Source organism: Eulemur rufifrons, unplaced genomic scaffold, assembly GCF_041146395.1.
Source record: "Eulemur rufifrons isolate Redbay unplaced genomic scaffold, OSU_ERuf_1 scaffold_291, whole genome shotgun sequence".
Classification (NCBI taxonomy): Eukaryota; Metazoa; Chordata; class Mammalia; order Primates; family Lemuridae; genus Eulemur; species Eulemur rufifrons.
The window spans coordinates 20557-47911 of record NW_027183073.1 but is presented as its reverse complement, the minus strand read 5'-3'; the positions used below and the strand labels follow the sequence as shown (position 1 = coordinate 47911).

Sequence of the window (27355 nt, the reverse complement as noted above, 5' to 3'; positions counted from 1 at the left end):
CGCTCTCCACAGTGGGGGACCCGAGTTATTTTTGCATTGTTAGGGGTTTAGTCGTGGATTTAAACACATTTAATGTGCTTCAATATCTTGCAATTATTATACTTACTGGTGATCAAACCGTCCTGTGTTTGGCAGACGGGAGTCTACTCATTCTGGTTCCTGTGTCTTTTGACATGACCCTCGTTCTGTTGGATATCAGAGCATCCACGCTTCCCGGCAGAAGAAGCGTCCATTTCCTGCCCCGGACTTGAAGTCAGCCTGTGTCTCCGGTAAGGCTTCGGACCATTTAATAACAATGGTTTGTGGAGACCACGATCTAGATGCTGGTGAAATGCACTACTGTTCAGTTTGCACCTACTTCTCAGCACCCTCCATGGGGATAAAAAAAAAAAAATTAAAGAAAAACACATTGAGTGTCCACTGATAATCCAAATTCAATCTGAGACTGAGAGTTTTTTTACGCTACTTTATCGATTTCACTTCTTTCTCTCACCCCCAAATTCCCAGTTCTCAAAGACACCAACAGCATTTCTTCTTTGCATGATCCCACAGAATAACCGTATCCATTCACCATATAACCGTGGACTACTTAGTACTGCATGAAGTAGGAAAGGCGAGGAAGGAACTTTCTACTGTTCTGGCTCCACTGTGAAAATCTAAGAGCTGCTGTCAGCCGAAGCCAGTCTGCTCATGCCGAGGAGCTCTGAGCCATGGCACACTCCTTTGGAATATTTCCCTGGGCCTTCATGTCAGCTCCTGCAGTGTGTAGAATCTGCTAAGTCACACGCTGTCCTCCGTTTGTGTCCTCCGTGCTTTCAATGGATGTCATCTTGAGTCTTTGATTTTTGTTGTCATTGGTGTATGTGTTTGTGGAAAAGTATTGAGTCTTTGATGTGCGTGTAGCAGCTACTGAGCAAGGCTTTGAAGGCTAGTGGGCTGCAGGACTGCGCGGGAGGAGGGGGGGCGGCGGGGGTTGGGAGGGGGCGCTGGGCCGGGAGGGCCCCGTGGCAGCAGCTCGGCCTCTTGAGGCGTCCGGGGACGGCCACGGTCGTCTACGGCCATACCACCCTGAACGCGCCCGATCTCGTCTGATCTCGGAAGCTAAGCAGGGTCGGGCCTGGTTAGTACTTGGATGGGAGACCGCCTGGGAATACCGGGTGCTGTAGGCTTTTGCCTCTTCTTTTGTCCCGCCCGCCGGCCTGTCGGGGGTCGGGGGGTGGGGCTGGGGGTGGGCCGGTCCCTCCGCCCTCGGCCCTCCGCCCTCCGCGCCCGCCCTTGGCCCCGGTCGCCGCCCGCTGCGCCCGCCGGAGGCTTCCTCTCCTCTCCCCGGCTGCAGCACCACCGCCAGGCGGCGGCAGCGGCGGAGCATCCCAGCCGTTCCGTTCCGCCCAGCAGCGGAGCCCCAGCCCTGGGCCCACACCGGGCCGGGCGGCGGGATCCCTAAGTGCTGCTGGGTCTCCACCCCCCGGCCCCCCCGGGACAATCCCTACACCCGGCGCGGGACAGTCCACGGCCGCAAACCGTCCCCTGGGCCCCCGGACCCCCAGCCCACCGTGGACTTCCTCTCTGCCGCACACCCGGGCCTCGGGCCGGGGCTCCCGAGAGACACACCGGCGCACCGCACAGGGCAAGTGGCCGGCCGCCCGGGCAGAGAGGACACACAACAGCACACGGAGCACACGCACCCAAACCCAGACGCCCCACCCCCAAACCCCGCCCCACCGAGCAACAGGACAGCCGGCTCTGGGCCCCCCACCCCCACGCGGGTGCTGCTGCCACATGCAGGCCCTGAGGGGAAATCGAGGCAGAACAGTCCTCCCCAGACGGAGTGGGGTGGCGGGGTGGGGGGGACACTGCACGTCTTCAGGACCTCGGGGTGAAGGACCAGCCGCGCACACGGCCCTGCCTCCTTGTCCTGGCCCTGCCCCAAAGGCCCCTCTCCACCGTGCCCTCGCGTGGGGCGGCGGAGGGCCCTCTCGCGCGCACTCTCCGGCTCTGGCCCTCCGTCCCCACGCGTGGAAGTCTGTCCCTGCGCGCTTGCCCGTGGGGCTGCTCCTTGGGCTGCGGGACGGTGGTGCGTCCGCGGTTTGGGTGGGGGAGGGGGGATGCGCGCGAGACCCGTCAGTCTCCGCCTGCCCCGGATACGGACAGGTGGTCTAGCGAAGGGCCAGGGCGGCGGGAGGGACCGGACTGGGCAGGGAGGGACGCGTAGCAGCAGCTCGGCCTCTTGAGGCGTCCGGGGGCGGCCGCCGTCGTCTACGGCCATACCACCCTGAACGCGCCCGATCTCGTCTGATCTCGGAAGCTAAGCAGGGTCGGGCCCGGTTAGTACTTGGATGGGAGACCGCCTGGGAATACCGGGTGCTGTAGGCTTTTTGCTTTGCCTCTTTTTCTGTCCCGCCCGCCCTGGGCTGGGAAGGGGGGGCTCCTCCGCCCACCTCGGCTGGGAAAGGGGGGGGCCCTTCGCCCTCCACGCCCGTCCTGGCTCCCGCCCCCGCCCACCCCCACCCCGCCCCGGCAGGCCCGGATCCTGCCCCGTGGCCCCTGGAGAGAGGGTCAGATTTGAGATGTGGAGGCTCAGTCCCCGAGGCTGTCGGCCCTCAGACACCTGCCCCAGGTCCGGGCCTCCGGAACTGCTGACGGACCGGCTCTGAATTCAGGACAAATTCTAAAGTTGTCCAAGTACATGACCACGTTACCCTAGGAAAGGAAAAATTCGATCATATCCATATATGCAGAAGCATGGAATCTAAACAGTTGGCTATTCGTTCACGGGAAAGGAATTTAAGAATCCAGATGAGAAGACACCTAGAAACACTTTTCAAAAGTCTAAATCTTTAGAAAATATTCTTAAGGATTAAGAAGTAAAAACATTCTTTGGAAAGTCACGAGCAAGAACAGGGTGTTGATATGAAATTCTTCTGTTCAATACTGCAAGCGACGCTCTAAAAATATACTCAAACAGGGGAAGACACTAACAATATACGGGAAAGGAAAATCACCTTCTTCATTTTCCTCACCTCCTACGGTTCTCAAAATAGAATGTTTGCCAGTATGCATGGGAGACCTGTCGAAATCCTAAGTGAGTCCAGCAAGATAGCTCTATCTGAAATCAACATTCAATCGATAGTTTCAATATTTCTTATTTCCTAGCAAATACACAATGTTGAAGGCAATTTGTAAAAAGGATAACATGCAAAGTCACAGAAAATCTACATAGCACCTACGGGACAAAGGTGCCAACTTAGATGGAAAACTTAGTAACAACGTCAATGACGGCCCAAATCCATGGAGAGGCTCTACTATATTCCTAGATAGATGGACACGGAGTCCCCAAACTAATCATTTCCCCCAAATTAATAAATAGTGCAATTTAAACAGGGTTTATAACTAGAAATTTACAATCTGTTTCTTTCTCTCTTTCTTTTAATTTGGGAAATGGATATGTTAAAGAGCAATAATAGCAATTATTAGTTTTATTCTATTAGACCCAATTAACTGTACCAAAACTCTCTACCACTCGCCTTATAAAAATGGGAGTTTATTCATATGTCGGAAGCCGCTGTGTATCTTTTTCCGAAGGCATGGAACCGAAAAAACACTTCTCCCAAACAAATCCCATCTCGACTCTCATCATTTTGCTGGCTTTTCCTTTTAAAGCTTTTGCTCTCTGTTCCATGACTATCTCATTGAGGTAGTTTGTTAATTTCACAGTTTATATAACACATGTGGAGCCATTCTGGATTCATTCTGGCTAACTTGTGTTCCAGGGGAAACCTTCTGTTTGGGGAATACGCCTTGCTTACACAGGAAGCTGCAGTTCATCAGCACTTCTATAGAATGGCACTGCACGAGTCAATCAAAGTATCTTTATCCGATCTTTGACTAGGTCCATGTACACGGGGCTCCCGTGAGTATTACTCTGGATGTTTCCTGGTCACGTGTGCCCTATCTTCTCTCTGGTACGTGCTACTCAGAGAATATGCTTGTTCCTAAATTATGCCAGTGTTCATTCATATCCATTTATGCTACATTGTTTTCCAAATGGTTCTATAATTTCACCTCCCATATCAGCAGTGTGCGTGTTAAGAGTTCTCCTCCCAGCCAACACAGTGATCAGTGTTTTAAGTTTCCTCAATCTGGTGAGTTTGGAACTACATCTTGCTTCATTTTTTATTTTGTGTTTCCTTGATTAATAATGAGGATACAGTGTCAAACGCGTATTAAGCCTATTACACATAGATATTCTGTAGCAGTGATATTTTGCCAATTGTATGCGCTACAGATCCCTTGTCCTGTTTGCAACTTGTTTTGTACCGTGTTTATGGTATCTTTGGAAACTTTTTGTTATGGAAAATTTGAAATATAAACAAAAACAGAAAGAATATATAATACCTACTCACTACCCTGACTCAAGAAATCATCAACCCTTGGTCAGATCTTGTTTCTTTTATACCCCTCCTACCTTAAGTTCATGATCCCCTTAACGATATCCCTCCATCGACAAAAAGTCAATATGTTTCTATCAAAGGTAGAGGCTTTCTTTCCTTTTTAAATGTAACCGCAGCCACATTATTCCATCTAAGAATCTAACCGTATTGGAGAGAACAGCAAGTCCTCAATGTTTGCGTTTCCCTGACACACATACACTCATTTCAGTTTCTTGGAATCCAGTCCAAATACAGTACATACATTGTGCTCGGTTGAGAGGTCTTTGGAAAGAGTGTCCATACATCCCAACCAGTTGGGGGCAGTCCCGGTTGTCACCATTTCACTTTGTTTCCTCCCGCTCTCCACAGTGGGGGACCCGAGTTATTTTTGCATTGTTAGGGGTTTAGTCGTGGATTTAAACACATTTAATGTGCTTCAATATCTTGCAATTATTATACTTACTGGTGATCAAACCGTCCTGTGTTTGGCAGACGGGAGTCTACTCATTCTGGTTCCTGTGTCTTTTGACATGACCCTCGTTCTGTTGGATATCAGAGCATCCACGCTTCCCGGCAGAAGAAGCGTCCATTTCCTGCCCCGGACTTGAAGTCAGCCTGTGTCTCCGGTAAGGCTTCGGACCATTTAATAACAATGGTTTGTGGAGACCACGATCTAGATGCTGGTGAAATGCACTACTGTTCAGTTTGCACCTACTTCTCAGCACCCTCCATGGGGATAAAAAAAAAAAAAAATTAAAGAAAAACACATTGAGTGTCCACTGATAATCCAAATTCAATCTGAGACTGAGAGTTTTTTTACGCTACTTTATCGATTTCACTTCTTTCTCTCACCCCCAAATTCCCAGTTCTCAAAGACACCAACAGCATTTCTTCTTTGCATGATCCCACAGAATAACCGTATCCATTCACCATATAACCGTGGACTACTTAGTACTGCATGAAGTAGGAAAGGCGAGGAAGGAACTTTCTACTGTTCTGGCTCCACTGTGAAAATCTAAGAGCTGCTGTCAGCCGAAGCCAGTCTGCTCATGCCGAGGAGCTCTGAGCCATGGCACACTCCTTTGGAATATTTCCCTGGGCCTTCATGTCAGCTCCTGCAGTGTGTAGAATCTGCTAAGTCACACGCTGTCCTCCGTTTGTGTCCTCCGTGCTTTCAATGGATGTCATCTTGAGTCTTTGATTTTTGTTGTCATTGGTGTATGTGTTTGTGGAAAAGTATTGAGTCTTTGATGTGCGTGTAGCAGCTACTGAGCAAGGCTTTGAAGGCTAGTGGGCTGCAGGACTGCGCGGGAGGGGGGGGGGGCGGCGGGGGTTGGGAGGGGGCGCTGGGCCGGGAGGGCCCCGTGGCAGCAGCTCGGCCTCTTGAGGCGTCCGGGGACGGCCACGGTCGTCTACGGCCATACCACCCTGAACGCGCCCGATCTCGTCTGATCTCGGAAGCTAAGCAGGGTCGGGCCTGGTTAGTACTTGGATGGGAGACCGCCTGGGAATACCGGGTGCTGTAGGCTTTTGCCTCTTCTTTTGTCCCGCCCGCCGGCCTGTCGGGGGTCGGGGGGTGGGGCTGGGGGTGGGCCGGTCCCTCCGCCCTCGGCCCTCCGCCCTCCGCGCCCGCCCTTGGCCCCGGTCGCCGCCCGCTGCGCCCGCCGGAGGCTTCCTCTCCTCTCCCCGGCTGCAGCACCACCGCCAGGCGGCGGCAGCGGCGGAGCATCCCAGCCGTTCCGTTCCGCCCAGCAGCGGAGCCCCAGCCCTGGGCCCACACCGGGCCGGGCGGCGGGATCCCTAAGTGCTGCTGGGTCTCCACCCCCCGGCCCCCCCGGGACAATCCCTACACCCGGCGCGGGACAGTCCACGGCCGCAAACCGTCCCCTGGGCCCCCGGACCCCCAGCCCACCGTGGACTTCCTCTCTGCCGCACACCCGGGCCTCGGGCCGGGGCTCCCGAGAGACACACCGGCGCACCGCACAGGGCAAGTGGCCGGCCGCCCGGGCAGAGAGGACACACAACAGCACACGGAGCACACGCACCCAAACCCAGACGCCCCACCCCCAAACCCCGCCCCACCGAGCAACAGGACAGCCGGCTCTGGGCCCCCCACCCCCACGCGGGTGCTGCTGCCACATGCAGGCCCTGAGGGGAAATCGAGGCAGAACAGTCCTCCCCAGACGGAGTGGGGTGGCGGGGTGGGGGGGGACACTGCACGTCTTCAGGACCTCGGGGTGAAGGACCAGCCGCGCACACGGCCCTGCCTCCTTGTCCTGGCCCTGCCCCAAAGGCCCCTCTCCACCGTGCCCTCGCGTGGGGCGGCGGAGGGCCCTCTCGCGCGCACTCTCCGGCTCTGGCCCTCCGTCCCCACGCGTGGAAGTCTGTCCCTGCGCGCTTGCCCGTGGGGCTGCTCCTTGGGCTGCGGGACGGTGGTGCGTCCGCGGTTTGGGTGGGGGAGGGGGGATGCGCGCGAGACCCGTCAGTCTCCGCCTGCCCCGGATACGGACAGGTGGTCTAGCGAAGGGCCAGGGCGGCGGGAGGGACCGGACTGGGCAGGGAGGGACGCGTAGCAGCAGCTCGGCCTCTTGAGGCGTCCGGGGGCGGCCGCCGTCGTCTACGGCCATACCACCCTGAACGCGCCCGATCTCGTCTGATCTCGGAAGCTAAGCAGGGTCGGGCCCGGTTAGTACTTGGATGGGAGACCGCCTGGGAATACCGGGTGCTGTAGGCTTTTTGCTTTGCCTCTTTTTCTGTCCCGCCCGCCCTGGGCTGGGAAGGGGGGGCTCCTCCGCCCACCTCGGCTGGGAAAGGGGGGGGCCCTTCGCCCTCCACGCCCGTCCTGGCTCCCGCCCCCGCCCACCCCCACCCCGCCCCGGCAGGCCCGGATCCTGCCCCGTGGCCCCTGGAGAGAGGGTCAGATTTGAGATGTGGAGGCTCAGTCCCCGAGGCTGTCGGCCCTCAGACACCTGCCCCAGGTCCGGGCCTCCGGAACTGCTGACGGACCGGCTCTGAATTCAGGACAAATTCTAAAGTTGTCCAAGTACATGACCACGTTACCCTAGGAAAGGAAAAATTCGATCATATCCATATATGCAGAAGCATGGAATCTAAACAGTTGGCTATTCGTTCACGGGAAAGGAATTTAAGAATCCAGATGAGAAGACACCTAGAAACACTTTTCAAAAGTCTAAATCTTTAGAAAATATTCTTAAGGATTAAGAAGTAAAAACATTCTTTGGAAAGTCACGAGCAAGAACAGGGTGTTGATATGAAATTCTTCTGTTCAATACTGCAAGCGACGCTCTAAAAATATACTCAAACAGGGGAAGACACTAACAATATACGGGAAAGGAAAATCACCTTCTTCATTTTCCTCACCTCCTACGGTTCTCAAAATAGAATGTTTGCCAGTATGCATGGGAGACCTGTCGAAATCCTAAGTGAGTCCAGCAAGATAGCTCTATCTGAAATCAACATTCAATCGATAGTTTCAATATTTCTTATTTCCTAGCAAATACACAATGTTGAAGGCAATTTGTAAAAAGGATAACATGCAAAGTCACAGAAAATCTACATAGCACCTACGGGACAAAGGTGCCAACTTAGATGGAAAACTTAGTAACAACGTCAATGACGGCCCAAATCCATGGAGAGGCTCTACTATATTCCTAGATAGATGGACACGGAGTCCCCAAACTAATCATTTCCCCCAAATTAATAAATAGTGCAATTTAAACAGGGTTTATAACTAGAAATTTACAATCTGTTTCTTTCTCTCTTTCTTTTAATTTGGGAAATGGATATGTTAAAGAGCAATAATAGCAATTATTAGTTTTATTCTATTAGACCCAATTAACTGTACCAAAACTCTCTACCACTCGCCTTATAAAAATGGGAGTTTATTCATATGTCGGAAGCCGCTGTGTATCTTTTTCCGAAGGCATGGAACCGAAAAAACACTTCTCCCAAACAAATCCCATCTCGACTCTCATCATTTTGCTGGCTTTTCCTTTTAAAGCTTTTGCTCTCTGTTCCATGACTATCTCATTGAGGTAGTTTGTTAATTTCACAGTTTATATAACACATGTGGAGCCATTCTGGATTCATTCTGGCTAACTTGTGTTCCAGGGGAAACCTTCTGTTTGGGGAATACGCCTTGCTTACACAGGAAGCTGCAGTTCATCAGCACTTCTATAGAATGGCACTGCACGAGTCAATCAAAGTATCTTTATCCGATCTTTGACTAGGTCCATGTACACGGGGCTCCCGTGAGTATTACTCTGGATGTTTCCTGGTCACGTGTGCCCTATCTTCTCTCTGGTACGTGCTACTCAGAGAATATGCTTGTTCCTAAATTATGCCAGTGTTCATTCATATCCATTTATGCTACATTGTTTTCCAAATGGTTCTATAATTTCACCTCCCATATCAGCAGTGTGCGTGTTAAGAGTTCTCCTCCCAGCCAACACAGTGATCAGTGTTTTAAGTTTCCTCAATCTGGTGAGTTTGGAACTACATCTTGCTTCATTTTTTATTTTGTGTTTCCTTGATTAATAATGAGGATACAGTGTCAAACCGTATTAAGCCTATTACACATAGATATTCTGTAGCAGTGATATTTTGCCAATTGTATGCGCTACAGATCCCTTGTCCTGTTTGCAACTTGTTTTGTACCGTGTTTATGGTATCTTTGGAAACTTTTTGTTATGGAAAATTTGAAATATAAACAAAAACAGAAAGAATACTATAATACCTACTCACTACCCTGACTCAAGAAATCATCAACCCTTGGTCAGATCTTGTTTCTTTTATACCCCTCCTACCTTAAGTTCATGATCCCCTTAACGATATCCCTCCATCGACAAAAAGTCAATATGTTTCTATCAAAGGTAGAGGCTTTCTTTCCTTTTTAAATGTAACCGCAGCCACATTATTCCATCTAAGAATCTAACCGTATTGGAGAGAACAGCAAGTCCTCAAGGTTTGCGTTTCCCTGAGACACATACACTCATTTCAGTTTCTTGGAATCCAGTCCAAATACAGTACATACATTGTGCTCGGTTGAGAGGTCTTTGGAAAGAGTGTCCATACATCCCAACCAGTTGGGGGCAGTCCCGGTTGTCACCATTTCACTTTGTTTCCTCCCGCTCTCCACAGTGGGGGACCCGAGTTATTTTTGCATTGTTAGGGGTTTAGTCGTCGATTTAAACACATTTAATGTGCTTCAATATCTTGCAATTATTATACTTACTGGTGATCAAACCATCCTGTGTTTGGCAGACGGGAGTCTACTCATTCTGGTTCCTGTGTCTTTTGACATGACCCTCGTTCTGTTGGATATCAGAGCATCCACGCTTCCCGGCAGAAGAAGCGTCCATTTCCTGCCCCGGACTTGAAGTCAGCCTGTGTCTCCGGTAAGGCTTCGGACCATTTAATAACAATGGTTTGTGGAGACCACGATCTAGATGCTGGTGAAATGCACTACTGTTCAGTTTGCACCTACTTCTCAGCACCCTCCATGGGGATAAAAAAAAAAAAATTAAAGAAAAACACATTGAGTGTCCACTGATAATCCAAATTCAATCTGAGACTGAGAGTTTTTTTACGCTACTTTATCGATTTCACTTCTTTCTCTCACCCCCAAATTCCCAGTTCTCAAAGACACCAACAGCATTTCTTCTTTGCATGATCCCACAGAATAATCGTATCCATTCACCATATAACCGTGGACTACTTAGTACTGCATGAAGTAGGAAAGGCGAGGAAGGAACTTTTTACTGTTCTGGCTCCACTGTGAAAATCTAAGAGCTGCTGTCAGCCGAAGCCAGTCTGCTCATGCCGAGGAGCTCTGAGCCATGGCACACTCCTTTGGAATATTTCCCTGGGCCTTCATGTCAGCTCCTGCAGTGTGTAGAATCTGCTAAGTCACACGCTGTCCTCCGTTTGTGTCCTCCGTGCTTTCAATGGATGTCATCTTGAGTCTTTGATTTTTGTTGTCATTGGTGTATGTGTTTGTGGAAAAGTATTGAGTCTTTGATGTGCGTGTAGCAGCTACTGAGCAAGGCTTTGAAGGCTAGTGGGCTGCAGGACTGCGCGGGAGGGGGGGGGCGGCGGGGGTTGGGAGGGGGCGCTGGGCCGGGAGGGCCCCGTGGCAGCAGCTCGGCCTCTTGAGGCGTCCGGGGACGGCCACGGTCGTCTACGGCCATACCACCCTGAACGCGCCCGATCTCGTCTGATCTCGGAAGCTAAGCAGGGTCGGGCCTGGTTAGTACTTGGATGGGAGACCGCCTGGGAATACCGGGTGCTGTAGGCTTTTGCCTCTTCTTTTGTCCCGCCCGCCGGCCTGTCGGGGGTCGGGGGGTGGGGCTGGGGGTGGGCCGGTCCCTCCGCCCTCGGCCCTCCGCCCTCCGCGCCCGCCCTTGGCCCCGGTCGCCGCCCGCTGCGCCCGCCGGAGGCTTCCTCTCCTCTCCCCGGCTGCAGCACCACCGCCAGGCGGCGGCAGCGGCGGAGCATCCCAGCCGTTCCGTTCCGCCCAGCAGCGGAGCCCCAGCCCTGGGCCCACACCGGGCCGGGCGGCGGGATCCCTAAGTGCTGCTGGGTCTCCACCCCCCGGCCCCCCCGGGACAATCCCTACACCCGGCGCGGGACAGTCCACGGCCGCAAACCGTCCCCTGGGCCCCCGGACCCCCAGCCCACCGTGGACTTCCTCTCTGCCGCACACCCGGGCCTCGGGCCGGGGCTCCCGAGAGACACACCGGCGCACCGCACAGGGCAAGTGGCCGGCCGCCCGGGCAGAGAGGACACACAACAGCACACGGAGCACACGCACCCAAACCCAGACGCCCCACCCCCAAACCCCGCCCCACCGAGCAACAGGACAGCCGGCTCTGGGCCCCCCACCCCCACGCGGGTGCTGCTGCCACATGCAGGCCCTGAGGGGAAATCGAGGCAGAACAGTCCTCCCCAGACGGAGTGGGGTGGCGGGGTGGGGGGGACACTGCACGTCTTCAGGACCTCGGGGTGAAGGACCAGCCGCGCACACGGCCCTGCCTCCTTGTCCTGGCCCTGCCCCAAAGGCCCCTCTCCACCGTGCCCTCGCGTGGGGCGGCGGAGGGCCCTCTCGCGCGCACTCTCCGGCTCTGGCCCTCCGTCCCCACGCGTGGAAGTCTGTCCCTGCGCGCTTGCCCGTGGGGCTGCTCCTTGGGCTGCGGGACGGTGGTGCGTCCGCGGTTTGGGTGGGGGAGGGGGGATGCGCGCGAGACCCGTCAGTCTCCGCCTGCCCCGGATACGGACAGGTGGTCTAGCGAAGGGCCAGGGCGGCGGGAGGGACCGGACTGGGCAGGGAGGGACGCGTAGCAGCAGCTCGGCCTCTTGAGGCGTCCGGGGGCGGCCGCCGTCGTCTACGGCCATACCACCCTGAACGCGCCCGATCTCGTCTGATCTCGGAAGCTAAGCAGGGTCGGGCCCGGTTAGTACTTGGATGGGAGACCGCCTGGGAATACCGGGTGCTGTAGGCTTTTTGCTTTGCCTCTTTTTCTGTCCCGCCCGCCCTGGGCTGGGAAGGGGGGGCTCCTCCGCCCACCTCGGCTGGGAAAGGGGGGGGCCCTTCGCCCTCCACGCCCGTCCTGGCTCCCGCCCCCGCCCACCCCCACCCCGCCCCGGCAGGCCCGGATCCTGCCCCGTGGCCCCTGGAGAGAGGGTCAGATTTGAGATGTGGAGGCTCAGTCCCCGAGGCTGTCGGCCCTCAGACACCTGCCCCAGGTCCGGGCCTCCGGAACTGCTGACGGACCGGCTCTGAATTCAGGACAAATTCTAAAGTTGTCCAAGTACATGACCACGTTACCCTAGGAAAGGAAAAATTCGATCATATCCATATATGCAGAAGCATGGAATCTAAACAGTTGGCTATTCGTTCACGGGAAAGGAATTTAAGAATCCAGATGAGAAGACACCTAGAAACACTTTTCAAAAGTCTAAATCTTTAGAAAATATTCTTAAGGATTAAGAAGTAAAAACATTCTTTGGAAAGTCACGAGCAAGAACAGGGTGTTGATATGAAATTCTTCTGTTCAATACTGCAAGCGACGCTCTAAAAATATACTCAAACAGGGGAAGACACTAACAATATACGGGAAAGGAAAATCACCTTCTTCATTTTCCTCACCTCCTACGGTTCTCAAAATAGAATGTTTGCCAGTATGCATGGGAGACCTGTCGAAATCCTAAGTGAGTCCAGCAAGATAGCTCTATCTGAAATCAACATTCAATCGATAGTTTCAATATTTCTTATTTCCTAGCAAATACACAATGTTGAAGGCAATTTGTAAAAAGGATAACATGCAAAGTCACAGAAAATCTACATAGCACCTACGGGACAAAGGTGCCAACTTAGATGGAAAACTTAGTAACAACGTCAATGACGGCCCAAATCCATGGAGAGGCTCTACTATATTCCTAGATAGATGGACACGGAGTCCCCAAACTAATCATTTCCCCCAAATTAATAAATAGTGCAATTTAAACAGGGTTTATAACTAGAAATTTACAATCTGTTTCTTTCTCTCTTTCTTTTAATTTGGGAAATGGATATGTTAAAGAGCAATAATAGCAATTATTAGTTTTATTCTATTAGACCCAATTAACTGTACCAAAACTCTCTACCACTCGCCTTATAAAAATGGGAGTTTATTCATATGTCGGAAGCCGCTGTGTATCTTTTTCCGAAGGCATGGAACCGAAAAAACACTTCTCCCAAACAAATCCCATCTCGACTCTCATCATTTTGCTGGCTTTTCCTTTTAAAGCTTTTGCTCTCTGTTCCATGACTATCTCATTGAGGTAGTTTGTTAATTTCACAGTTTATATAACACATGTGGAGCCATTCTGGATTCATTCTGGCTAACTTGTGTTCCAGGGGAAACCTTCTGTTTGGGGAATACGCCTTGCTTACACAGGAAGCTGCAGTTCATCAGCACTTCTATAGAATGGCACTGCACGAGTCAATCAAAGTATCTTTATCCGATCTTTGACTAGGTCCATGTACACGGGGCTCCCGTGAGTATTACTCTGGATGTTTCCTGGTCACGTGTGCCCTATCTTCTCTCTGGTACGTGCTACTCAGAGAATATGCTTGTTCCTAAATTATGCCAGTGTTCATTCATATCCATTTATGCTACATTGTTTTCCAAATGGTTCTATAATTTCACCTCCCATATCAGCAGTGTGCGTGTTAAGAGTTCTCCTCCCAGCCAACACAGTGATCAGTGTTTTAAGTTTCCTCAATCTGGTGAGTTTGGAACTACATCTTGCTTCATTTTTTATTTTGTGTTTCCTTGATTAATAATGAGGATACAGTGTCAAACGCGTATTAAGCCTATTACACATAGATATTCTGTAGGAGTGATATTTTGCCAATTGTATGCGCTACAGATCCCTTGTCCTGTTTGCAACTTGTTTTGTACCGTGTTTATGGTATCTTTGGAAACTTTTTGTTATGGAAAATTTGAAATATAAACAAAAACAGAAAGAATATATAATACCTACTCACTACCCTGACTCAAGAAATCATCAACCCTTGGTCAGATCTTGTTTCTTTTATACCCCTCCTACCTTAAGTTCATGATCCCCTTAACGATATCCCTCCATCGACAAAAAGTCAATATGTTTCTATCAAAGGTAGAGGCTTTCTTTCCTTTTTAAATGTAACCGCAGCCACATTATTCCATCTAAGAATCTAACCGTATTGGAGAGAACAGCAAGTCCTCAATGTTTGCGTTTCCCTGACACACATACACTCATTTCAGTTTCTTGGAATCCAGTCCAAATACAGTACATACATTGTGCTCGGTTGAGAGGTCTTTGGAAAGAGTGTCCATACATCCCAACCAGTTGGGGGCAGTCCCGGTTGTCACCATTTCACTTTGTTTCCTCCCGCTCTCCACAGTGGGGGACCCGAGTTATTTTTGCATTGTTAGGGGTTTAGTCGTGGATTTAAACACATTTAATGTGCTTCAATATCTTGCAATTATTATACTTACTGGTGATCAAACCGTCCTGTGTTTGGCAGACGGGAGTCTACTCATTCTGGTTCCTGTGTCTTTTGACATGACCCTCGTTCTGTTGGATATCAGAGCATCCACGCTTCCCGGCAGAAGAAGCGTCCATTTCCTGCCCCGGACTTGAAGTCAGCCTGTGTCTCCGGTAAGGCTTCGGACCATTTAATAACAATGGTTTGTGGAGACCACGATCTAGATGCTGGTGAAATGCACTACTGTTCAGTTTGCACCTACTTCTCAGCACCCTCCATGGGGATAAAAAAAAAAAAATTAAAGAAAAACACATTGAGTGTCCACTGATAATCCAAATTCAATCTGAGACTGAGAGTTTTTTTACGCTACTTTATCGATTTCACTTCTTTCTCTCACCCCCAAATTCCCAGTTCTCAAAGACACCAACAGCATTTCTTCTTTGCATGATCCCACAGAATAACCGTATCCATTCACCATATAACCGTGGACTACTTAGTACTGCATGAAGTAGGAAAGGCGAGGAAGGAACTTTCTACTGTTCTGGCTCCACTGTGAAAATCTAAGAGCTGCTGTCAGCCGAAGCCAGTCTGCTCATGCCGAGGAGCTCTGAGCCATGGCACACTCCTTTGGAATATTTCCCTGGGCCTTCATGTCAGCTCCTGCAGTGTGTAGAATCTGCTAAGTCACACGCTGTCCTCCGTTTGTGTCCTCCGTGCTTTCAATGGATGTCATCTTGAGTCTTTGATTTTTGTTGTCATTGGTGTATGTGTTTGTGGAAAAGTATTGAGTCTTTGATGTGCGTGTAGCAGCTACTGAGCAAGGCTTTGAAGGCTAGTGGGCTGCAGGACTGCGCGGGAGGAGGGGGGGCGGCGGGGGTTGGGAGGGGGCGCTGGGCCGGGAGGGCCCCGTGGCAGCAGCTCGGCCTCTTGAGGCGTCCGGGGACGGCCACGGTCGTCTACGGCCATACCACCCTGAACGCGCCCGATCTCGTCTGATCTCGGAAGCTAAGCAGGGTCGGGCCTGGTTAGTACTTGGATGGGAGACCGCCTGGGAATACCGGGTGCTGTAGGCTTTTGCCTCTTCTTTTGTCCCGCCCGCCGGCCTGTCGGGGGTCGGGGGGTGGGGCTGGGGGTGGGCCGGTCCCTCCGCCCTCGGCCCTCCGCCCTCCGCGCCCGCCCTTGGCCCCGGTCGCCGCCCGCTGCGCCCGCCGGAGGCTTCCTCTCCTCTCCCCGGCTGCAGCACCACCGCCAGGCGGCGGCAGCGGCGGAGCATCCCAGCCGTTCCGTTCCGCCCAGCAGCGGAGCCCCAGCCCTGGGCCCACACCGGGCCGGGCGGCGGGATCCCTAAGTGCTGCTGGGTCTCCACCCCCCGGCCCCCCCAGGACAATCCCTACACCCGGCGCGGGACAGTCCACGGCCGCAAACCGTCCCCTGGGCCCCCGGACCCCCAGCCCACCGTGGACTTCCTCTCTGCCGCACACCCGGGCCTCGGGCCGGGGCTCCCGAGAGACACACCGGCGCACCGCACAGGGCAAGTGGCCGGCCGCCCGGGCAGAGAGGACACACAACAGCACACGGAGCACACGCACCCAAACCCAGACGCCCCACCCCCAAACCCCGCCCCACCGAGCAACAGGACAGCCGGCTCTGGGCCCCCCACCCCCACGCGGGTGCTGCTGCCACATGCAGGCCCTGAGGGGAAATCGAGGCAGAACAGTCCTCCCCAGACGGAGTGGGGTGGCGGGGTGGGGGGGACACTGCACGTCTTCAGGACCTCGGGGTGAAGGACCAGCCGCGCACACGGCCCTGCCTCCTTGTCCTGGCCCTGCCCCAAAGGCCCCTCTCCACCGTGCCCTCGCGTGGGGCGGCGGAGGGCCCTCTCGCGCGCACTCTCCGGCTCTGGCCCTCCGTCCCCACGCGTGGAAGTCTGTCCCTGCGCGCTTGCCCGTGGGGCTGCTCCTTGGGCTGCGGGACGGTGGTGCGTCCGCGGTTTGGGTGGGGGAGGGGGGATGCGCGCGAGACCCGTCAGTCTCCGCCTGCCCCGGATACGGACAGGTGGTCTAGCGAAGGGCCAGGGCGGCGGGAGGGACCGGACTGGGCAGGGAGGGACGCGTAGCAGCAGCTCGGCCTCTTGAGGCGTCCGGGGGCGGCCGCCGTCGTCTACGGCCATACCACCCTGAACGCGCCCGATCTCGTCTGATCTCGGAAGCTAAGCAGGGTCGGGCCCGGTTAGTACTTGGATGGGAGACCGCCTGGGAATACCGGGTGCTGTAGGCTTTTTGCTTTGCCTCTTTTTCTGTCCCGCCCGCCCTGGGCTGGGAAGGGGGGGCTCCTCCGCCCACCTCGGCTGGGAAAGGGGGGGGCCCTTCGCCCTCCACGCCCGTCCTGGCTCCCGCCCCCGCCCACCCCCACCCCGCCCCGGCAGGCCCGGATCCTGCCCCGTGGCCCCTGGAGAGAGGGTCAGATTTGAGATGTGGAGGCTCAGTCCCCGAGGCTGTCGGCCCTCAGACACCTGCCCCAGGTCCGGGCCTCCGGAACTGCTGACGGACCGGCTCTGAATTCAGGACAAATTCTAAAGTTGTCCAAGTACATGACCACGTTACCCTAGGAAAGGAAAAATTCGATCATATCCATATATGCAGAAGCATGGAATCTAAACAGTTGGCTATTCGTTCACGGGAAAGGAATTTAAGAATCCAGATGAGAAGACACCTAGAAACACTTTTCAAAAGTCTAAATCTTTAGAAAATATTCTTAAGGATTAAGAAGTAAAAACATTCTTTGGAAAGTCACGAGCAAGAACAGGGTGTTGATATGAAATTCTTCTGTTCAATACTGCAAGCGACGCTCTAAAAATATACTCAAACAGGGGAAGACACTAACAATATACGGGAAAGGAAAATCACCTTCTTCATTTTCCTCACCTCCTACGGTTCTCAAAATAGAATGTTTGCCAGTATGCATGGGAGACCTGTCGAAATCCTAAGTGAGTCCAGCAAGATAGCTCTATCTGAAATCAACATTCAATCGATAGTTTCAATATTTCTTATTTCCTAGCAAATACACAATGTTGAAGGCAATTTGTAAAAAGGATAACATGCAAAGTCACAGAAAATCTACATAGCACCTACGGGACAAAGGTGCCAACTTAGATGGAAAACTTAGTAACAACGTCAATGACGGCCCAAATCCATGGAGAGGCTCTACTATATTCCTAGATAGATGGACACGGAGTCCCCAAACTAATCATTTCCCCCAAATTAATAAATAGTGCAATTTAAACAGGGTTTATAACTAGAAATTTACAATCTGTTTCTTTCTCTCTTTCTTTTAATTTGGGAAATGGATATGTTAAAGAGCAATAATAGCAATTATTAGTTTTATTCTATTAGACCCAATTAACTGTACCAAAACTCTCTACCACTCGCCTTATAAAAATGGGAGTTTATTCATATGTCGGAAGCCGCTGTGTATCTTTTTCCGAAGGCATGGAACCGAAAAAACACTTCTCCCAAACAAATCCCATCTCGACTCTCATCATTTTGCTGGCTTTTCCTTTTAAAGTTTTTGCTCTCTGTTCCATGACTATCTCATTGAGGTAGTTTGTTAATTTCACAGTTTATATAACACATGTGGAGCCATTCTGGATTCATTCTGGCTAACTTGTGTTCCAGGGGAAACCTTCTGTTTGGGGAATACGCCTTGCTTACACAGGAAGCTGCAGTTCATCAGCACTTCTATAGAATGGCACTGCACGAGTCAATCAAAGTATCTTTATCCGATCTTTGACTAGGTCCATGTACACGGGGCTCCCGTGAGTATTACTCTGGATGTTTCCTGGTCACGTGTGCCCTATCTTCTCTCTGGTACGTGCTACTCAGAGAATATGCTTGTTCCTAAATTATGCCAGTGTTCATTCATATCCATTTATGCTACATTGTTTTCCAAATGGTTCTATAATTTCACCTCCCATATCAGCAGTGTGCGTGTTAAGAGTTCTCCTCCCAGCCAACACAGTGATCAGTGTTTTAAGTTTCCTCAATCTGGTGAGTTTGGAACTACATCTTGCTTCATTTTTTATTTTGTGTTTCCTTGATTAATAATGAGGATACAGTGTCAAACGCGTATTAAGCCTATTACACATAGATATTCTGTAGGAGTGATATTTTGCCAATTGTATGCGCTACAGATCCCTTGTCCTGTTTGCAACTTTTTTTGTACCGTGTTTATGGTATCTTTGGAAACTTTTTGTTATGGAAAATTTGAAATATAAACAAAAACAGAAAGAATATATAATACCTACTCACTACCCTGACTCAAGAAATCATCAACCCTTGGTCAGATCTTGTTTCTTTTATACCCCTCCTACCTTAAGTTCATGATCCCCTTAACGATATCCCTCCATCGACAAAAAGTCAATATGTTTCTATCAAAGGTAGAGGCTTTCTTTCCTTTTTAAATGTAACCGCAGCCACATTATTCCATCTAAGAATCTAACCGTATTGGAGAGAACAGCAAGTCCTCAATGTTTGCGTTTCCCTGACACACATACACTCATTTCAGTTTCTTGGAATCCAGTCCAAATACAGTACATACATTGTGCTCGGTTGAGAGGTCTTTGGAAAGAGTGTCCATACATCCCAACCAGTTGGGGGCAGTCCCGGTTGTCACCATTTCACTTTGTTTCCTCCCGCTCTCCACAGTGGGGGACCCGAGTTATTTTTGCATTGTTAGGGGTTTAGTCGTGGATTTAAACACATTTAATGTGCTTCAATATCTTGCAATTATTATACTTACTGGTGATCAAACCGTCCTGTGTTTGGCAGACGGGAGTCTACTCATTCTGGTTCCTGTGTCTTTTGACATGACCCTCGTTCTGTTGGATATCAGAGCATCCACGCTTCCCGGCAGAAGAAGCGTCCATTTCCTGCCCCGGACTTGAAGTCAGCCTGTGTCTCCGGTAAGGCTTCGGACCATTTAATAACAATGGTTTGTGGAGACCACGATCTAGATGCTGGTGAAATGCACTACTGTTCAGTTTGCACCTACTTCTCAGCACCCTCCATGGGGATAAAAAAAAAAAAATTAAAGAAAAACACATTGAGTGTCCACTGATAATCCAAATTCAATCTGAGACTGAGAGTTTTTTTACGCTACTTTATCGATTTCACTTCTTTCTCTCACCCCCAAATTCCCAGTTCTCAAAGACACCAACAGCATTTCTTCTTTGCATGATCCCACAGAATAACCGTATCCATTCACCATATAACCGTGGACTACTTAGTACTGCATGAAGTAGGAAAGGCGAGGAAGGAACTTTCTACTGTTCTGGCTCCACTGTGAAAATCTAAGAGCTGCTGTCAGCCGAAGCCAGTCTGCTCATGCCGAGGAGCTCTGAGCCATGGCACACTCCTTTGGAATATTTCCCTGGGCCTTCATGTCAGCTCCTGCAGTGTGTAGAATCTGCTAAGTCACACGCTGTCCTCCGTTTGTGTCCTCCGTGCTTTCAATGGATGTCATCTTGAGTCTTTGATTTTTGTTGTCATTGGTGTATGTGTTTGTGGAAAAGTATTGAGTCTTTGATGTGCGTGTAGCAGCTACTGAGCAAGGCTTTGAAGGCTAGTGGGCTGCAGGACTGCGCGGGAGGAGGGGGGGCGGCGGGGGTTGGGAGGGGGCGCTGGGCCGGGAGGGCCCCGTGGCAGCAGCTCGGCCTCTTGAGGCGTCCGGGGACGGCCACGGTCGTCTACGGCCATACCACCCTGAACGCGCCCGATCTCGTCTGATCTCGGAAGCTAAGCAGGGTCGGGCCTGGTTAGTACTTGGATGGGAGACCGCCTGGGAATACCGGGTGCTGTAGGCTTTTGCCTCTTCTTTTGTCCCGCCCGCCGGCCTGTCGGGGGTCGGGGGGTGGGGCTGGGGGTGGGCCGGTCCCTCCGCCCTCGGCCCTCCGCCCTCCGCGCCCGCCCTTGGCCCCGGTCGCCGCCCGCTGCGCCCGCCGGAGGCTTCCTCTCCTCTCCCCGGCTGCAGCACCACCGCCAGGCGGCGGCAGCGGCGGAGCATCCCAGCCGTTCCGTTCCGCCCAGCAGCGGAGCCCCAGCCCTGGGCCCACACCGGGCCGGGCGGCGGGATCCCTAAGTGCTGCTGGGTCTCCACCCCCCGGCCCCCCCGGGACAATCCCTACACCCGGCGCGGGACAGTCCACGGCCGCAAACCGTCCCCTGGGCCCCCGGACCCCCAGCCCACCGTGGACTTCCTCTCTGCCGCACACCCGGGCCTCGGGCCGGGGCTCCCGAGAGACACACCGGCGCACCGCACAGGGCAAGTGGCCGGCCGCCCGGGCAGAGAGGACACACAACAGCACACGGAGCACACGCACCCAAACCCAGACGCCCCACCCCCAAACCCCGCCCCACCGAGCAACAGGACAGCCGGCTCTGGGCCCCCCACCCCCACGCGGGTGCTGCTGCCACATGCAGGCCCTGAGGGGAAATCGAGGCAGAACAGTCCTCCCCAGACGGAGTGGGGTGGCGGGGTGGGGGGGACACTGCACGTCTTCAGGACCTCGGGGTGAAGGACCAGCCGCGCACACGGCCCTGCCTCCTTGTCCTGGCCCTGCCCCAAAGGCCCCTCTCCACCGTGCCCTCGCGTGGGGCGGCGGAGGGCCCTCTCGCGCGCACTCTCCGGCTCTGGCCCTCCGTCCCCACGCGTGGAAGTCTGTCCCTGCGCGCTTGCCCGTGGGGCTGCTCCTTGGGCTGCGGGACGGTGGTGCGTCCGCGGTTTGGGTGGGGGAGGGGGGATGCGCGCGAGACCCGTCAGTCTCCGCCTGCCCCGGATACGGACAGGTGGTCTAGCGAAGGGCCAGGGCGGCGGGAGGGACCGGACTGGGCAGGGAGGGACGCGTAGCAGCAGCTCGGCCTCTTGAGGCGTCCGGGGGCGGCCGCCGTCGTCTACGGCCATACCACCCTGAACGCGCCCGATCTCGTCTGATCTCGGAAGCTAAGCAGGGTCGGGCCCGGTTAGTACTTGGATGGGAGACCGCCTGGGAATACCGGGTGCTGTAGGCTTTTTGCTTTGCCTCTTTTTCTGTCCCGCCCGCCCTGGGCTGGGAAGGGGGGGCTCCTCCGCCCACCTCGGCTGGGAAAGGGGGGGGCCCTTCGCCCTCCACGCCCGTCCTGGCTCCCGCCCCCGCCCACCCCCACCCCGCCCCGGCAGGCCCGGATCCTGCCCCGTGGCCCCTGGAGAGAGGGTCAGATTTGAGATGTGGAGGCTCAGTCCCCGAGGCTGTCGGCCCTCAGACACCTGCCCCAGGTCCGGGCCTCCGGAACTGCTGACGGACCGGCTCTGAATTCAGGACAAATTCTAAAGTTGTCCAAGTACATGACCACGTTACCCTAGGAAAGGAAAAATTCGATCATATCCATATATGCAGAAGCATGGAATCTAAACAGTTGGCTATTCGTTCACGGGAAAGGAATTTAAGAATCCAGATGAGAAGACACCTAGAAACACTTTTCAAAAGTCTAAATCTTTAGAAAATATTCTTAAGGATTAAGAAGTAAAAACATTCTTTGGAAAGTCACGAGCAAGAACAGGGTGTTGATATGAAATTCTTCTGTTCAATACTGCAAGCGACGCTCTAAAAATATACTCAAACAGGGGAAGACACTAACAATATACGGGAAAGGAAAATCACCTTCTTCATTTTCCTCACCTCCTACGGTTCTCAAAATAGAATGTTTGCCAGTATGCATGGGAGACCTGTCGAAATCCTAAGTGAGTCCAGCAAGATAGCTCTATCTGAAATCAACATTCAATCGATAGTTTCAATATTTCTTATTTCCTAGCAAATACACAATGTTGAAGGCAATTTGTAAAAAGGATAACATGCAAAGTCACAGAAAATCTACATAGCACCTACGGGACAAAGGTGCCAACTTAGATGGAAAACTTAGTAACAACGTCAATGACGGCCCAAATCCATGGAGAGGCTCTACTATATTCCTAGATAGATGGACACGGAGTCCCCAAACTAATCATTTCCCCCAAATTAATAAATAGTGCAATTTAAACAGGGTTTATAACTAGAAATTTACAATCTGTTTCTTTCTCTCTTTCTTTTAATTTGGGAAATGGATATGTTAAAGAGCAATAATAGCAATTATTAGTTTTATTCTATTAGACCCAATTAACTGTACCAAAACTCTCTACCACTCGCCTTATAAAAATGGGAGTTTATTCATATGTCGGAAGCCGCTGTGTATCTTTTTCCGAAGGCATGGAACCGAAAAAACACTTCTCCCAAACAAATCCCATCTCGACTCTCATCATTTTGCTGGCTTTTCCTTTTAAAGCTTTTGCTCTCTGTTCCATGACTATCTCATTGAGGTAGTTTGTTAATTTCACAGTTTATATAACACATGTGGAGCCATTCTGGATTCATTCTGGCTAACTTGTGTTCCAGGGGAAACCTTCTGTTTGGGGAATACGCCTTGCTTACACAGGAAGCTGCAGTTCATCAGCACTTCTATAGAATGGCACTGCACGAGTCAATCAAAGTATCTTTATCCGATCTTTGACTAGGTCCATGTACACGGGGCTCCCGTGAGTATTACTCTGGATGTTTCCTGGTCACGTGTGCCCTATCTTCTCTCTGGTACGTGCTACTCAGAGAATATGCTTGTTCCTAAATTATGCCAGTGTTCATTCATATCCATTTATGCTACATTGTTTTCCAAATGGTTCTATAATTTCACCTCCCATATCAGCAGTGTGCGTGTTAAGAGTTCTCCTCCCAGCCAACACAGTGATCAGTGTTTTAAGTTTCCTCAATCTGGTGAGTTTGGAACTACATCTTGCTTCATTTTTTATTTTGTGTTTCCTTGATTAATAATGAGGATACAGTGTCAAACGCGTATTAAGCCTATTACACATAGATATTCTGTAGCAGTGATATTTTGCCAATTGTATGCGCTACAGATCCCTTGTCCTGTTTGCAACTTGTTTTGTACCGTGTTTATGGTATCTTTGGAAACTTTTTGTTATGGAAAATTTGAAATATAAACAAAAACAGAAAGAATACTATAATACCTACTCACTACCCTGACTCAAGAAATCATCAACCCTTGGTCAGATCTTGTTTCTTTTATACCCCTCCTACCTTAAGTTCATGATCCCCTTAACGATATCCCTCCATCGACAAAAAGTCAATATGTTTCTATCAAAGGTAGAGGCTTTCTTTCCTTTTTAAATGTAACCGCAGCCACATTATTCCATCTAAGAATCTAACCGTATTGGAGAGAACAGCAAGTCCTCAATGTTTGCGTTTCCCTGACACACATACACTCATTTCAGTTTCTTGGAATCCAGTCCAAATACAGTACATACATTGTGCTCGGTTGAGAGGTCTTTGGAAAGAGTGTCCATACATCCCAACCAGTTGGGGGCAGTCCCGGTTGTCACCATTTCACTTTGTTTCCTCCCGCTCTCCACAGTGGGGGACCCGAGTTATTTTTGCATTGTTAGGGGTTTAGTCGTGGATTTAAACACATTTAATGTGCTTCAATATCTTGCAATTATTATACTTACTGGTGATCAAACCGTCCTGTGTTTGGCAGACGGGAGTCTACTCATTCTGGTTCCTGTGTCTTTTGACATGACCCTCGTTCTGTTGGATATCAGAGCATCCACGCTTCCCGGCAGAAGAAGCGTCCATTTCCTGCCCCGGACTTGAAGTCAGCCTGTGTCTCCGGTAAGGCTTCGGACCATTTAATAACAATGGTTTGTGGAGACCACGATCTAGATGCTGGTGAAATGCACTACTGTTCAGTTTGCACCTACTTCTCAGCACCCTCCATGGGGATAAAAAAAAAAAAATTAAAGAAAAACACATTGAGTGTCCACTGATAATCCAAATTCAATCTGAGACTGAGAGTTTTTTTACGCTACTTTATCGATTTCACTTCTTTCTCTCACCCCCAAATTCCCAGTTCTCAAAGACACCAACAGCATTTCTTCTTTGCATGATCCCACAGAATAACCGTATCCATTCACCATATAACCGTGGACTACTTAGTACTGCATGAAGTAGGAAAGGCGAGGAAGGAACTTTCTACTGTTCTGGCTCCACTGTGAAAATCTAAGAGCTGCTGTCAGCCGAAGCCAGTCTGCTCATGCCGAGGAGCTCTGAGCCATGGCACACTCCTTTGGAATATTTCCCTGGGCCTTCATGTCAGCTCCTGCAGTGTGTAGAATCTGCTAAGTCACACGCTGTCCTCCGTTTGTGTCCTCCGTGCTTTCAATGGATGTCATCTTGAGTCTTTGATTTTTGTTGTCATTGGTGTATGTGTTTGTGGAAAAGTATTGAGTCTTTGATGTGCGTGTAGCAGCTACTGAGCAAGGCTTTGAAGGCTAGTGGGCTGCAGGACTGCGCGGGAGGGGGGGGGGGCGGCGGGGGTTGGGAGGGGGCGCTGGGCCGGGAGGGCCCCGTGGCAGCAGCTCGGCCTCTTGAGGCGTCTGGGGACGGCCACGGTCGTCTACGGCCATACCACCCTGAACGCGCCCGATCTCGTCTGATCTCGGAAGCTAAGCAGGGTCGGGCCTGGTTAGTACTTGGATGGGAGACCGCCTGGGAATACCGGGTGCTGTAGGCTTTTGCCTCTTCTTTTGTCCCGCCCGCCGGCCTGTCGGGGGTCGGGGGGTGGGGCTGGGGGTGGGCCGGTCCCTCCGCCCTCGGCCCTCCGCCCTCCGCGCCCGCCCTTGGCCCCGGTCGCCGCCCGCTGCGCCCGCCGGAGGCTTCCTCTCCTCTCCCCGGCTGCAGCACCACCGCCAGGCGGCGGCAGCGGCGGAGCATCCCAGCCGTTCCGTTCCGCCCAGCAGCGGAGCCCCAGCCCTGGGCCCACACCGGGCCGGGCGGCGGGATCCCTAAGTGCTGCTGGGTCTCCACCCCCCGGCCCCCCCGGGACAATCCCTACACCCGGCGCGGGACAGTCCACGGCGGCAAACCGTCCCCTGGGCCCCCGGACCCCCAGCCCACCGTGGACTTCCTCTCCGCCGCACACCCGGGCCTCGGGCCGGGGCTCCCGAGAGACACACCGGCGCACCGCACAGGGCAAGTGGCCGGCCGCCCGGGCAGAGAGGACACACAACAGCACACGGAGCACACGCACCCAAACCCAGACGCCCCACCCCCAAACCCCGCCCCACCGAGCAACAGGACAGCCGGCTCTGGGCCCCCCACCCCCACGCGGGTGCTGCTGCCACATGCAGGCCCTGAGGGGAAATCGAGGCAGAACAGTCCTCCCCAGACGGAGTGGGGTGGCGGGGTGGGGGGGACACTGCACGTCTTCAGGACCTCGGGGTGAAGGACCAGCCGCGCACACGGCCCTGCCTCCTTGTCCTGGCCCTGCCCCAAAGCCCCTCTCCACCGTGCCCTCGCGTGGGGCGGCGGAGGGCCCTCTCGCGCGCACTCTCCGGCTCTGGCCCTCCGTCCCCACGCGTGGAAGTCTGTCCCTGCGCGCTTGCCCGTGGGGCTGCTCCTTGGGCTGCGGGACGGTGGTGCGTCCGCGGTTTGGGTGGGGGAGGGGGGATGCGCGCGAGACCCGTCAGTCTCCGCCTGCCCCGGATACGGACAGGTGGTCTAGCGAAGGGCCAGGGCGGCGGGAGGGACCGGACTGGGCAGGGAGGGACGCGTAGCAGCAGCTCGGCCTCTTGAGGCGTCCGGGGGCGGCCGCCGTCGTCTACGGCCATACCACCCTGAACGCGCCCGATCTCGTCTGATCTCGGAAGCTAAGCAGGGTCGGGCCCGGTTAGTACTTGGATGGGAGACCGCCTGGGAATACCGGGTGCTGTAGGCTTTTTGCTTTGCCTCTTTTTCTGTCCCGCCCGCCCTGGGCTGGGAAGGGGGGGCTCCTCCGCCCACCTCGGCTGGGAAAGGGGGGGGCCCTTCGCCCTCCACGCCCGTCCTGGCTCCCGCCCCCGCCCACCCCCACCCCGCCCCGGCAGGCCCGGATCCTGCCCCGTGGCCCCTGGAGAGAGGGTCAGATTTGAGATGTGGAGGCTCAGTCCCCGAGGCTGTCGGCCCTCAGACACCTGCCCCAGGTCCGGGCCTCCGGAACTGCTGACGGACCGGCTCTGAATTCAGGACAAATTCTAAAGTTGTCCAAGTACATGACCACGTTACCCTAGGAAAGGAAAAATTCGATCATATCCATATATGCAGAAGCATGGAATCTAAACAGTTGGCTATTCGTTCACGGGAAAGGAATTTAAGAATCCAGATGAGAAGACACCTAGAAACACTTTTCAAAAGTCTAAATCTTTAGAAAATATTCTTAAGGATTAAGAAGTAAAAACATTCTTTGGAAAGTCACGAGCAAGAACAGGGTGTTGATATGAAATTCTTCTGTTCAATACTGCAAGCGACGCTCTAAAAATATACTCAAACAGGGGAAGACACTAACAATATACGGGAAAGGAAAATCACCTTCTTCATTTTCCTCACCTCCTACGGTTCTCAAAATAGAATGTTTGCCAGTATGCATGGGAGACCTGTCGAAATCCTAAGTGAGTCCAGCAAGATAGCTCTATCTGAAATCAACATTCAATCGATAGTTTCAATATTTCTTATTTCCTAGCAAATACACAATGTTGAAGTCAATTTGTAAAAAGGATAACATGCAAAGTCACAGAAAATCTACATAGCACCTACGGGACAAAGGTGCCAACTTAGATGGAAAACTTAGTAACAACGTCAATGACGGCCCAAATCCATGGAGAGGCTCTACTATATTCCTAGATAGATGGACACGGAGTCCCCAAACTAATCATTTCCCCCAAATTAATAAATAGTGCAATTTAAACAGGGTTTATAACTAGAAATTTACAATCTGTTTCTTTC

The 27355-nt window shown here is 52.6% G+C and overlaps 12 non-coding genes across 12 annotated transcripts; all 12 read left to right on the top strand.

Annotated features, from left to right (window-relative positions):
• The first annotated feature begins 1050 nt into the window (after positions 1–1050).
• On the top strand, positions 1051–1169 carry LOC138380183 (5S ribosomal RNA). Its single transcript, XR_011232611.1, has one exon. It is a non-coding gene; the product is annotated as a 5S ribosomal RNA (ribosomal RNA).
• A 1085-nt stretch (positions 1170–2254) lies between these two features.
• LOC138380207 (5S ribosomal RNA) lies at positions 2255–2373 on the top strand. Its single transcript, XR_011232634.1, has one exon. It is a non-coding gene; the product is annotated as a 5S ribosomal RNA (ribosomal RNA).
• A 3467-nt stretch (positions 2374–5840) lies between these two features.
• LOC138380182 (5S ribosomal RNA) lies at positions 5841–5959 on the top strand. Its single transcript, XR_011232610.1, has one exon. It is a non-coding gene; the product is annotated as a 5S ribosomal RNA (ribosomal RNA).
• Positions 5960–7045: 1086 nt separating this feature from the next.
• LOC138380206 (5S ribosomal RNA) lies at positions 7046–7164 on the top strand. Its single transcript, XR_011232633.1, has one exon. It is a non-coding gene; the product is annotated as a 5S ribosomal RNA (ribosomal RNA).
• A 3463-nt stretch (positions 7165–10627) lies between these two features.
• Positions 10628–10746, top strand: LOC138380181 (5S ribosomal RNA). Its single transcript, XR_011232609.1, has one exon. It is a non-coding gene; the product is annotated as a 5S ribosomal RNA (ribosomal RNA).
• Positions 10747–11831: 1085 nt separating this feature from the next.
• Positions 11832–11950, top strand: LOC138380205 (5S ribosomal RNA). The gene has a single exon (XR_011232632.1). It is a non-coding gene; the product is annotated as a 5S ribosomal RNA (ribosomal RNA).
• A 3464-nt stretch (positions 11951–15414) lies between these two features.
• Positions 15415–15533, top strand: LOC138380180 (5S ribosomal RNA). Its single transcript, XR_011232608.1, has one exon. It is a non-coding gene; the product is annotated as a 5S ribosomal RNA (ribosomal RNA).
• A 1085-nt stretch (positions 15534–16618) lies between these two features.
• Positions 16619–16737, top strand: LOC138380204 (5S ribosomal RNA). Its single transcript, XR_011232631.1, has one exon. It is a non-coding gene; the product is annotated as a 5S ribosomal RNA (ribosomal RNA).
• A 3464-nt stretch (positions 16738–20201) lies between these two features.
• Positions 20202–20320, top strand: LOC138380179 (5S ribosomal RNA). Its single transcript, XR_011232607.1, has one exon. It is a non-coding gene; the product is annotated as a 5S ribosomal RNA (ribosomal RNA).
• Positions 20321–21405: 1085 nt separating this feature from the next.
• LOC138380203 (5S ribosomal RNA) lies at positions 21406–21524 on the top strand. Its single transcript, XR_011232630.1, has one exon. It is a non-coding gene; the product is annotated as a 5S ribosomal RNA (ribosomal RNA).
• Positions 21525–24990: 3466 nt separating this feature from the next.
• LOC138380178 (5S ribosomal RNA) lies at positions 24991–25109 on the top strand. The gene has a single exon (XR_011232606.1). It is a non-coding gene; the product is annotated as a 5S ribosomal RNA (ribosomal RNA).
• Positions 25110–26193: 1084 nt separating this feature from the next.
• On the top strand, positions 26194–26312 carry LOC138380202 (5S ribosomal RNA). The gene has a single exon (XR_011232629.1). It is a non-coding gene; the product is annotated as a 5S ribosomal RNA (ribosomal RNA).
• Positions 26313–27355: the final 1043 nt, after the last annotated feature.